Here is a 14,044-nt window from a genome sequence, read left to right on the forward strand (position 1 = left end):
AAAGAAATGAAGAGGATTATAAATGATCCAATGAGAGAAGATTAGGTACTCCAGAATGAAAGGAATGATGATATTCCTCAAATATTAGATGATAGAGATAGACTTATCAGGGAACATGTAGTGCCTACTTTGGGTGATCTAAGTCTAGGAATTGTTAGGACACATATTTAAGGTCTACATTTTGTAGTAAAACCAATAATGTATCAGATGCTACAGATGGTAGGGCAGTTTAGTGGTTTACCAACTGAAGATCTCAGATTGCACTTGAGACATTTTCTTAAAGTCTGTGACTCATTCAGGCAGCAGGGTGTTCATGAAGATGCCCTTAGATTAAAATTATTCCCTTATTCATTGTGAGATCATGCCAGATTATAGTTGAATGCATTACCATTAGGTATGGTGGCATCTTGAAATGAACTATGTCAGAGATTTTTGCTTAGGTACAATTCTCCCAACATGAATGCCAAGCTAAGGAATGACATTACATTGTGCAGGCAATCTGAAGATGAGACATTATACGAAGCATGAGAGTGTTTCAAGGAATTAATTAGAAAATGCCTAATGCATGGTTTTCTGTATTTGACACAAATGGAAATGTTCTAAAATGGATTAAATGCTCATACACGAATGATGGCAGATGCATTTACTAATGGGACATTGCTTGAAAAATCCTACAATGAAGTATATGAAATTCTGGAAAGAATAGCAGATAATGATTATCAGTACCCCATTACTAGAATTGGTACTGGTAGAGGAGTTGCTGGAGCAATGGAACTTGATGCGATTACATTGTTAACAACTCAGGTATTATATTTAATGAATATAATTAAAACTTTGAAAAGACCTTCTGTAATGCAAGAGATAAAGGCTGCAGAACAAGCATGTGTATACTGTAGAGAAGATCATGTTTTTGGTGAATGCCCATTTAATCCAGCCTCTGCGTATTACATAGGAAATTTTAATCGTAGCAACAACAATCCCTACTCCAACATCTACAATCCATGGTGGAAGCAACATCCAAATTTCAGCTAGAGTAATCAGGGAATCGGAAATGCCAACACTGTTAATAGAAAAAAAGCTGCTAGTGTACCACCTAGACAAAGTCAACCAATGCCGTAGAAAAATGTGCAACAAAGTTCATCATCTTCAACATCAGCTATGGAAGCTTTATTAAAAGACTATATGGCTAAGAATGATGCAATTATTTAGAGCCAGAAAGCTTCTTTAGGAGCTCTGGAGAATTAAGTGGGACAAATTGCCACTGCATTAAGCTCCAGACAACAAGGAGCATTGCTTAGTGACACAGAAAGTTCTAGAGCTCAAGGAAAAGAACAATGTAAAACCATAACACTCCGGAGTGGCACTTAGCTGCCAGAAGTTGTGAATGATACCTTGTCTGAGGAGGAAAGTTCTGAAGTTCTTGGAAGCACAACTTTCGAACTGTATAGCACCCCTAACCCGTATCCATCATCGAAATTGGGTTACGGAGCATTACCGGAGATTACATTTCAAAACAATCAAAAATTTAATTTATATATATTACACAATATCAATCATAGCCAATGAATAACATACATATTGTCCCTTATACGAGCCCTCGAGGCCTTAAAAAAACATTAGAAACAAATCGAGACTAAATAGGGAACATAAAGAATTTTTCAGGAAAAGATTAAAAGTTTCAAAATTGCAAGGGTTACATGGCCGAGAGACACGTCCGTGTCTTAGGTCGTGTGGACATTTGAAGAAGGGACACATGGCAATGTTCCAGCTTGTATAACTCTCTGACTTGGGCCACATGGCCAAGCCACATGCTCGTGTGCCAGGCCGTGTAACTCTCAAAATGCAACCTTCAAAAACCTACAGGGGACACGATTATGTCACCTGGCTGTGTGTCACACACGGCTGAGACATACGCCTATTTCTCTGACTGTGTGGATGAAAAATAGGCCATTTCCAAGCCATATTTCTCACCCATTCATGCACACACCTATAACCAATTTACCACATGTAACAAGCATCTCAAAGTACACCAAAACCATATAACAACAAGCTATCCAAATTGGTACATATTCATACAACCAATATGCACAAAAGGCACCTCAATCACAAAAATTAAACATGTATAACTAAATGCTTAGTTTAGCCAAAACTTGTAACACCCCAAACACGGCCTAGACGTTATGGCCACATTTGTGATGTCACATTGAAGTGAGTTTTGAAAAACGTAGTTCTAATAGTGAAGTCTGTTTGTTTTAAAACCTTATTTATGATCCTTATGAAAAGTGATCTTATTTTATTTATTTGTTAAATTATAGGTTCATTAAGCAAAACATGAATCATATAAAATCATTATTACGCTTTAAAACATTGTTCGTTGTGGAAGCTTTTGAAACCAGAGAAAGCCAATTACCTTTTTAAAACTCGAATCCTAAATCTAGAAGATTAAATAAATCCCTAAATAAAATGAAACTTTAAAATAAACTTATTACATAAAATTTACCCATATAAAACTAGTTTTACTAAATTCAAACAAAACGTAATCAGTGGTGTGGCCATCTCTGAGTCCCTAGCAGCACCGACCCGCCAAGGATTACCTGCACAGATAGGCGAAAAAGGTGAGTTTTGGAAATTCAGTATGTAATCCAAATTTATCAAATAGTCAAACATACAGTGTTGAACAGTCTGGGCCTAAGCCCATATCAGTTGCAATATCAGTGTGGGCCTTAGCCCAATACAATAACAGTATCAGTGTGAGCCTTAGCCCATTTCAGTACAGTATCAGTAATGCATACAAAGATCCTACCCATCCATCCTCTACACTCCACTCCGTCTAGCCCTACACTCCATGTAGGGATAAAATTAACCCACTCATCCTTACATTCCAAAAAATTGTACCAGTCTCGGTACTAACAGTATTTGCAGCAGAGCTGCCAGTATAGGCTTATAGCTTTTCAGTACACTTCCTCCAATGTCATATATCCCAACCCATGCAATGCAACATAATATAAATGTTCATACAATAAAGATGGCATGCTCAATAGTCATACAACATACAGGGGTATATTCGTCACTTACCTCATAGAGGTATAACAGTCATTTCATAGATTAGGGTCCAAGCCCCTACTACAGTCCATGTGGACGCACTCACACGTGTGGCCCATTAAGCTCAATAATGGCCATGGCCATGTGAACTACATAGCCTGGCCCATTATACTTCAAACATCCGTGTGATTTACTCATATGGGACCCACTGCCCGTGGGGCACACATGGCCCATTTCATCCCAACGTGGCTCAACACGACCTACGCCCACGAGATCACTCGTGGTGGTCTTTATAGTCACATGCTTGCTCTTATGCATTTAGATGACCACACGGGCGAACGACACCCGCATGGCATCAATGGTAGTAATTTTTCGGCTTTTGCAGTTTAACAATTTAAGTAGTGTCTGTTACGAAACATGCGTTACAACCAAGAGTTTTCCAAACCTACATTCAGTTACGATAATCTATTAGTCGGTTAATACTAGGGTTAATCATCCCTCTTTATTCCTAACTTAATCTATTATCCAATACTTTCCTTGAACGGATAAGTGATTAGCCCTGTTAAAACTGTTGACGAATGTTTAATAAAGAACTCTTTGATGAATACTGCATAATAAATAGTTTTCATTAATCATGTTTACTTATACATGATCAGTAACAGAGAAAAGGGCATTCGACCAATACTTAGGATTCCAAGCCAAAATACCCCAGTCTAAAACAACAACAACGAAAACACTACCTTCAATCGAGAGACAAACGAAAGATTCTGGTCGCTTCTGTAACACTTGCACACTTCTCTACGCTCGAGAAGTATTGTGACACCCCGAATGTGACCCTAGTCGGAGAGTGGTTTCGGGACCACGAAACCGAGTCACAAGAATAATTAAGTGTTATATTCCGTGCTTATTGTATGTGGAATTGGTATGCGTAAATATTTCGTGTCTCGATTTTTATTAATTAGGTGCTAATTTATAAGAAAGGACTTAGTAGTGAACTTTGAAAGTACGATAGGGAAATATGTGATGACTAATTAAAGCATGCATGCAAAATAATGGACTTGCATGTCAAATTTCCCTTTTACAAATGATGGCCGGCCATGACAAAGTGATATGGGCTAAACATGTCATGAAACATGTTTTGTTGGGCATTAGGGAGAAATCATAAACAAATAAGCATGGGTAAGAAAAGAATGAAAAAAAAAATGTGTGTGAGAGTAGCATTCCCCCATTGCCGTGCAACCAAGAAGAAAACAAAAAATTTGTTCATCCTTTCTCATCTTTTGGCGAAAATCATAAGGAGGAAGAAAGGGATTTTTGCTCCATTTTTGGTTTAGAAGAGAACTAGAAGGAGACTTGGCCATACTTGTACCAAGATTAAGGTATGTATGAGGTTGTGTTTGGAGTTTCATGCATGACTTGGTTACTAACTTGATGTGCATGTTAGCCATGGCTCAAATCTTTGTTATGCCATGGAAATGGTATTTGGGCAAAGTTGTTATGGTGATAAAGCCATTGCATGCTAAGTGTGAAGCTTGATGATGATGCATGCAATGATGGATTTTCTATTCATGAGTAAGATTTTGAGTTTTCTCTTTGTTTTATCATGATTAAAGTTGAAAAGGAGCATGATTGTCATATTCGCCATGATGCATTCTTGAGCATGATTCATGCTTCTTGCATGTTAGTTAAAAATTTGTGTTTTGGATGGCTATGGACACCTTGAAAATTCGGCCATGCTCATATATGCATATATATGATTGCACATTATGTTTGGTTATGAACTAAGTGATGAATATATTGATTTAAAGAAGAAAATGTGGAAGAATGCTTGTGAAATTGCAAGCACAATTGACCTAACACACATATAAGTGCTTGATGCTATATTATAAGTTTTGGGCCACAATGTGCAAAGCATTAATTAGTAGATTGCATGCTGTTTTTGTGAGGTATTAAGTGCAAAATTGACCTCAACATGTACATGAATATTCGGCCTTGGGTAGCCTATTGAAGGCCTTAGCATTTCCTTGATGCTCAAATAAATTGTATTGAATTGCTTGATGTAGTATAAAATGTGCATGACCATTGTGTATTCAAGCTAAAGAGTGGCCATATGACCATTTAAAATCCTTGTCATATTCGCCATAAGCAAGCACAATGAGATTTTAATAAATTGAATTTGTTTGAATTAGCTCAAGAGCTAAGAGGGCCACAATTGGACAAGGGAAGGAAAAGGTGATCGAATAGCCGAAAAAGCCGTTCGACAACATCCGAGGTAAGTCCTCAAGAAGTGACCTTACTTGAATTATGTGAGATGAAATATGGATGTGTATGATTATTGATTATGTGTGTATGAGTATTTGAATTCCACGGGCTAAGTCCCAAGGCGAATATGCTAATGATTATAATTGTGTTTGAGCCTTAGTAACGAAAATGAAATATGTATGTCCAATGATTATTGATGTATGTGTGCATGAGAAATTGAATGATATCGGGCTAAGCCGAAGACAACTATGCTGGAAATTATATCCGGGTTAAGACCGAAGGCAATTGTGCTAGTGGCTATATCCGGCTAAGGCAAGAAGGCATTCGTATGAGTTACTCTATCCGGGCTAAGACCAAGGCATTTGTGCACGTGATTAAATCCGGTTATATTCGAAGAATCTTGGGCTGGAGGTGAGTGTTGGTTGCGAAATGAATTTAATTAGTACACTCGGAAAGCCCAAAGGATAAGGTACGTTATATGTGCATTGGAAAGTCGATGTGTTTGAGCAACATTCGCTCAATCGACTAATGAATTTCAGTTATTGAATTGATTGATGCTTTGCGAACTTATATAATGATGAAGTATGAAGTAAGAATGTGTATTAATGAAATGATGCATTTGGCTATGTGAATGTATTGCTGTAAATTTATAGTTCATTATATTCCTTGAGACTTACTAAGCATAAAAATGCTTACCCCGTTGCTTTGGCTCTTAGTTTTCTAGATTTCGCTCGAGGCAATCGGATTTGGGATCTTGAAGTCGAAGTCATCCACACTATCAAGCCTCCATTTTGGTATAAATTTTGGTTGAACTTGAGATGGCATGTATAGGACTACCCTTGTTTGTTAAATATGTTGTAATGTAAGTATGTACGGTAGTGCGAAAATGGCTCGAAAAGGGAAGCATGAACTTAGACTAATTGCGGGTTGTATGTGTATATTTTGTGTCATGATGTGGCTATGGCTTGGAAATGGGAATGTTGGTCATATGATCAGCCATTGGCATGGTTAAAATGATCATATATGAACCTATGTATGGTAAGGCTAGTTGAATCATGGAGACCACCAAATAGGTAAGTCCTATCTTAAAACAGATGCTGCCAGCTGCAGTGGCATGAATGTGAAAAATCACCAAAATTCATAGGAATGGAATTAGATAGTGAATAAGCTATGTAAATGAACCTTGATGAGTCTATTTTCATATGGAAGAAACGAAACGGTCATAGGAGTTACAGGTTAAGAGATATTAAAGCCATTGTGAGACAGGGCCAGAATGGTTTCTGGGTTCCCTGTCGCAACTTTAAAATTCACTATAAATTATCCAAAAATAATTAGGAGATATACCTTATATGTACAGATTCCATTTTGAGTCTAGTTTCATTAGAAACAAACGACACCAGCATTAAAGCCCTGTACAGAGAGATATTCAAGTTATACCGCGCGAAGGTCAGAGCAGTCGATCCCTGTAACAGGGGTAACTTTAACTAATAAACTGTACCAATTGGCCCGACCAAAAATCCTATAAATAAATCCATGGATGGATATATGAGTATAAATTCAGGGAAAATTTACGAAACCAGTTTCCGAGTTTTGAAACTCGAGATATGATTTTTAAGGCGACAGTGACGCAGTTTTCCAGCCTGACTGGAAATGTCAAATTGGTGGGCAAAAACATGTGAACTTGGTTTGTTAACCCTCGGGTCCGACACGGCGATGGTCTCGGGTTTGGGGTGTTACAATTTTATTGGTATCGAGCCACGGTTTAGTCGATTCTAGGACTACCGTGATGTGTTTGGGTCTAGCTATACATGCCATTAAATGATGAATCGATAGTGTGATGAATTCGACAATTTGACTTCATGTTTGTTTATAGCAATGGATCCCGATCCCAACCGGCGATAGCGATGATGTGGAGAGTGTGGCGCTTTGCTCGCGCAAGGGACAGCGCCGCGGACTCTCAACCTATGGCCGATAATCCTAATGACGAGGCTAGGCAAGCCTTTTATAGTGTGATGAGCGAATGGTTTAATCAATACATTCGAACCAACACGGCTGTTCCACCACCTCCATTCCCGACTAATGCAACCCCGCACCTACAATACCTCCGAATCGACCAAATAAGGTCGGGTAAGCCCCGAATCGATAGGATTCGAAAACATGGGGCCACTGAATTTAAGGCTACGGATGATGATGATGCCGAAGCGAGCTGAATTATGGTTAGATAACACTATCCGGGTGCTTGATGAGCTATCCTGTACACCGATGAGTGCTTAAAGTGTACCATCTCCTTGCTACGAGTCCGCCTACTATTGGTGGAGTACTCGACTTGTGGTGCCTAGAGAACAAGTGACTTGGGAATTCTTTCTAACCGAGTTCAAAAAAGTATATTAGTCGAGATTCATCGACCAAAAGCGGAGGAATTCCTTGATCTTAAGCAAGGTTCTATGTCCGATTACTGACTACGAACGAAAGTTTGTGAGGCTTAGCCGACGCGAGAATGCATTTCGTCCGAAGCTATTATGTAAAACGCTTGAGGATGGGCTGAATGATGATATAAGGATGTTTGTTGGCATTCTCGAGATCGAGAGTTCGTAGTACTTGTTGAGCGAGCTTGTAAAGTCAAGAGCTTAGAAAGGAGAAACAAAAAGCTGATGTGGGGATTGGAGAATTCGAAAGAGGTCCTCGGAAAGTCTCTTCAACAAGCATCGAAGAGATTTCGAGATGATGCGAGCCGGTCTAGAGGCGTTTGGGCTTTTCTAGACGAGGACGCGATCGACCCCTGTGACCACACGAGTCACCTCGATCGCGGTGGCGGAAATGATCGCCGAGAGAGGCGGAGTGTCCACATTGTGGCAAATGGCATTCGGGAGCTGTTGGTTTCGTGATCGCTCTGCTATAAGTGTGGATCGGCCGACCACTTTATGAAGGATTGCCCGAGGATGCATGAGCAGAATGCAAGTCGAGTGCAAACCCGGGTGCTACCATCGCTCGAGGTAGACCACCTAGAAATATGGGCAATGTCGATGGCGGTCGAGAGGATCTAGAGATGCTACCATCGATCTGAGGCTCGTGCTCTGCTAGGACTTATGCCATCTGCGCACGCCGAGGATCTTGCCTCTCGGATGTTATTACCGTACTTTCACTCTTTTCAATACAAATGTAATTGCTTTGATTGACCACGGTTCTACTCATTCATATATATGTGAAACCTTAGCATCCATAAGAAGACTGCCCATTGAGTCTCTTGAGTTTGTAATTCGGTGTCAAACCCTTGGGTCATTACGTGCTTGTTAACAAAGTGTGCAAGAAAAGTCCCTAGTGTTCCGAGGTTCTTGTTTTCCGGCGGACTTAATGCTTTTGCCATTCGATGAGTTCGATGTTATTCTTGGTTTGGATTGGTTGACCATGCACGATGCGGTTGTAAATTGCAAGAGCAAGACTATCGATTTGAAGTCTTGCGAATAATGAAATAATTCGGGTTGAGTCCACGGACTTAAAGGGGTTGCCACCGTAATATCGGCGATGTTGGCCCGAAATATGTAAGAAAAGGGTGCGGCGTACCTTGCGTCGTACTCGATGACAAGGAATCGAGAAGAAACCGAATCTGTGCCCGTGGTTTGTGAATACCGGATGTTTTCCAGAAGAATTGCCGGGTTTACCACATTCGGAAATAGAATTTGGCATCGAATTGGTACCGGTACCACTCAATTCGATAGCTCCGTGTCGTATGGCCCCAACGGAATTAAAGGAGTTGAAAGTTCGATTGCAAGAATTGGTGGATAGAGGTTTTGCTCGCCTGAGTTTTTCGCCTTGGGGTCTTGTAGGTCTTTGTTAAGTGAAGAAGAAGGATGGAACCATGCGATCGTGCATCGACTATCGTCGACTTAACAAAGCGACGATAAAGAACAAATATCCGTTGCCACGTATTGATGACTTGTTCGATCAAGCTGAAGGGAGCCTCGGTGTTCTCGAAAATAGATTTGAGATCGGGCTACTATCAATTGCGAATCCGAGATTCGGGCGTGCCCAAGGCGCCTTGAGCGAGATATGGTCACTACGAGTTCTGGTGATGCCGTTTGGGCTCACTAATGCCCTACGGTATTTATGGATTTAATGAATCGAATCTTTAGACCATATTTGGATTGATTCGTAGTCGTGTTCATTGATGACATCTTGGTCTATTCAAGAAATGAGACCGAACATCTTTGAACACTGCGGTTAGTCTTGCAAATTTTACGGGACAAGCAATTATATGCTAAGTTCAAGAAGTGTGAGTTACGGTTAAGAGAGGTTAGCTTCTTGGGTCATGTGGTATCTGCGATCGGGTATTCGAGTCGACCGAATAAAATTTCAGCCATACTAAATTGGAAGCCTCAGAAATATTACGAGGTTGAAGCTTTTGGGGCTTGCCGTTTATTCTTGACGTTTTGTAAAGGGTTCTCAACGATAGCCACGCCGATGACGGCTTACTCCAAAAGGATGTTAAGTTCGAATGGATGGAGAAATGCCAAAAAGCTTGATCAACTGAAAACTTATTTGGTGAAGCCCCAATTCTAGTGCAACCCGAGTCCCAAGGAGTTTGTTATCTATAGCGACGCCTCTCTACTTGGGTTAGGTTGCGTATTAATGCAAGAAGGTCGAGTTGTGGCCTGTCGTCGAGGCAATTAAAGCCACATGAGAAAAATTATCCGACTCATGATCTCGAATTGGCGCCATCGTATTCGCCTTAAAGATTTGGCGACATTACTTATTTGGTGAAAGGTGCCATGTATACTCGGATTACAAAAGTCTCAAATATTTGATGACCCAAAGAGACTTAAATCTGCGACAAAGACGTTGGCTTGAGCTGTTAAAGGATTATGAATCGATCATTGATTATCACGGGAAAGGCGAATGTGGTTGCGGATGCCTTGAGTCGTAAATCGTTATTCACTTCTGACGATGAATGTGCACTTGTCCGTCCGATCCGACGGTGTGTTAGTGGCTGAATTGAAAGCCAAACCACTATTGACACACCAAATTCGAGAAGCTCGAGAAAGTCGACGACGAGTTGGTTGCAAAAGCGGGCTGCGTGTGTTCGACGAGGACTCGGAGTTTCAAATCGACGATGACGATTGTTTGAGGTTCAAAAGTCATCTGTGTGTCCCAAGGAATTGAACTCATTTCGATAATTCAATGAAGCCCATTGTAGCCAAATGGCAATCCACCCGGAGTACGAAGATGTACAATGATTTGAAACGTCGATTTTGGTGGCATGGTATGAAGCGAGACATCTCGACTTTGTTTCAAGATGTTTAATATGTCAACAAGTGAAAGCGGAACATCGGTGCCTTGAGGATTACTTGACCAATCACGATACCCGAGTGGAAATGGGATCGAGTCACAATGGACTTTGTATCCGGACCGCCATTGTCGACAAGTAAGAAGGATGCGGTTTGGGTCGTGGTAGATCGATTGACTAAGTCGGCCCACTTTGTCCCCGTCGTCGGATTTTCAATGGACAAATTAAGCGGAATTGTCGTTTCTCAGTTGTGAAATTACACGGGTACCTATTTCTATCGTGTCGGATAGAGATCCGAGATTTACCTCGCGGTTTTGGAAAAAGTTGCAAGAAGCTTTGGGTACCAAGTTGCATTTCAGCCGCCTTTCACCCCCAAACCGATGGTCAATCCGGCGGGTAATTCGGATACTTGAGGATATGTTAAGATGTTGCGTCCTTGAGTTTAGTGGTTCATGGGAGCGGTATTTGCCGTTGATTGAATTCGCTTACAACAACAACTTTCAATCGAGCATTAAGATGGCACCTTATGAGGCTTTATGCGGCGTAAATGCCGTACACCATTGTTTTGGTGAGCTTGGTGAAAGCAAGATTTTCGGTGGATTTGATTAGGGATCTGAGCAAAGTGAAAGTAATCCGTGAAAGTTTGAAGATAGCCTTCGATCGTCGAGAAGTCGATGCGCGGATATGAAGCGTAAGGATATCGAGTATCGGTGGGTGATAAAGTGTTTCTCAAGGTATCGCCTTGGAAAAAGATACTCGAGTTCGGTAGTAAGGGCAAGTTGAGCCCGAGGTTCATTGGGCCATATGAGATATCGAGCGAGTCGGTCCGGTGGCATATCGTTTGACTTTGCCCCGAACTCAAAAGGTTCACGATGTCTTCCACGTGTCGATGCTTGACGTTATAGATCCGATCCAACGCACGTGATTAGTCCATCAGAAATTGAAATTCAAGCTAATATGAGTTATGAGGAAGAACCAATTCGTATCCTATCACGAGAAGTGAAAGAGTTGCGAAACAAGCGGGTTCCGCTAGTGAAAGTGTTATGGCTCAAGCACGGGATAGAAGAAGCTACTTGGGAGACCGAGAACTCTATGAGGGAGCGATATCCGAACCTATTTACCGGTAAGCTTTTGGGGCGAAAATCTCTTGAGTGGGGAGAGTTGTGACACCCGAATGTGACCCTAGTCGGAGAGTGGTTTGGGACCACGAAACCGAGTCACAAGAATAATTAAGTGTTATATTCCGTGCTTATTGTATGTGGAATTGGTATGCGTAAATATTTCGTGTCTCGATTTTTATTAATTAGGTGCTAATTTATAAGAAAGGACTTAGTAGTGAACTTTGAAAGTACGATAGGGAAATATGTGATGACTAATTAAAGCATGCATGCAAAATAATGGACTTGCATGTCAAATTTCCCTTTTTTACAAATGATGGCCGGCCATGACAAAGTGATATGGGCTAAACATGTCATGAAACATGTTTTGTTGGGCATTAGGGAGAAATCATAAACAAATAAGCATGGGTAAGAAAAGAATGAAAAAAAAATGTGTGTGAGAGTAGCATTCCCCCATTGCCGTGCAACCAAGAAGAGAAAACAAAAAATTTGTTCATCCTTTCTCATCTTTTGGCGAAAATCATAAGGAGGAAGAAAGGGATTTTTGCTCCATTTTTGGTTTAGAAGAGAACTAGAAGGAGACTTGGCCATACTTGTACCAAGATTAAGGTATGTATGAGGTTGTGTTTGGAGTTTCATGCATGACTTGGTTACTAACTTGATGTGCATGTTAGCCATGGCTCAAATCTTTGTTATGCCATGGAAATGGTATTTGGGCAAAGTTGTTATGGTGATAAAGCCATTGCATGCTAAGTGTGAAGCTTGATGATGATGCATGCAATGATGGATTTTCTATTCATGAGTAAGATTTTGAGTTTTCTCTTTGTTTTATCATGATTAAAGTTGAAAAGGAGCATGATTGTCATATTCGGCCATGATGCATTCTTGAGCATGATTCATGCTTCTTGCATGTTAGTTAAAATTTGTGTTTTGGATGGCTATGGACACCTTGAAAATTCGCCATGCTCATATATGCATATATATGATTGCACATTATGTTTGGTTATGAACTAAGTGATGAATATATTGATTTAAAGAAGAAAATGTGGAAGAATGCTTGTGAAATTGCAAGCACAATTGACCTAGCACACATATAAGTGCTTGATGCTATATTATAAGTTTTGGGCCACAATGTGCAAAGCATTAATTAGTAGATTGCATGCTGTTTTTGTGAGGTATTAAGTGCAAAATTGACCTCAACATGTACATGAATATTCGGCCTTGGGTAGCCTATTGAAGGCCTTAGCATTTCCTTGATGCTCAAATAAATTGTATTGAATTGCTTGATGTAGTATAAAATGTGCATGACCATTGTGTATTCAAGCTAAAGAGTGGCCATATGACCATTTAAAATCCTTGTCATATTCGGCCATAAGCAAGCACAATGAGATTTTAATAAATTGAATTTGTTTGAATTAGCTCAAGAGCTAAGAGGGCCACAATTGGACAAGGGGAAGGAAAAGGTGATCGAATAGCCGAAAAAGCCGTTCGACAACATCCGAGGTAAGTCCTCAAGAAGTGACCTTACTTGAATTATGTGAGATGAAATATGGATGTGTATGATTATTGATTATGTGTGTATGAGTATTTGAATTCCACGGGCTAAGTCCCAAGGCGAATATGCTAATGATTATAATTGTGTTTGAGCCTTAGTAACGAAAATGAAATATGTATGTCCAATGATTATTGATGTATGTGTGCATGAGAAATTGAATGATATCGGGCTAAGCCGAAGACAACTATGCTGGAAATTATATCCGGGTTAAGACCAAGGCAATTGTGCTAGTGGCTATATCCGGGCTAAGGCCGAAGGCATTCGTATGAAGTTACTCTATCCGGGCTAAGACCAAGGCATTTGTGCACGTGATTAAATCCGGTTATATTCGAAGAATCTTGGGCTGGAGGTGAGTGTTGGTTGCGAAATGAATTTAATTAGTACACTCGGAAAGCCCAAAGGATAAGGTACGTTATATGTGCATTGGAAAGTCGATGTGTTTGAGCAACATTCGCTCAATCGACTAATGAATTTCAGTTATTGAATTGATTGATGCTTTGCGAACTTATATAATGATGAAGTATGAAGTAAGAATGTGTATTAATGAAATGATGCATTTGGCTATGTGAATGTATTGCTGTAAATTTATAGTTCATTATATTCCTTGAGACTTACTAAGCATAAAATGCTTACCCCGTTGCTTTGGCTCTTAGTTTTCTAGATTTCGCTCGAGGCAATCGGATTTGGGATCTTGAAGTCGAAGTCATCCACACTATCAAGCCTCCATTTTGGTATAAATTTTTGGTTGAACTTGAGATGGCATGTATAGGACTACCCCTTGTTTGT

The 14,044-nt window shown here is 40.2% G+C and overlaps 1 non-coding gene across 1 annotated transcript; it reads right to left on the reverse strand.

Moving 5' to 3' along the window:
- Positions 1-465: 465 nt before the first annotated feature.
- Positions 466-572, reverse strand: LOC128293475 (small nucleolar RNA R71). Its single transcript, XR_008283656.1, has one exon. It is a non-coding gene; the product is annotated as a small nucleolar RNA R71 (small nucleolar RNA).
- Positions 573-14,044: the final 13,472 nt, after the last annotated feature.

This window comes from Gossypium arboreum, chromosome 5 (genome assembly GCF_025698485.1).
Source record: "Gossypium arboreum isolate Shixiya-1 chromosome 5, ASM2569848v2, whole genome shotgun sequence".
Lineage (NCBI taxonomy): Eukaryota > Viridiplantae > Streptophyta > Magnoliopsida > Malvales > Malvaceae > Gossypium > Gossypium arboreum.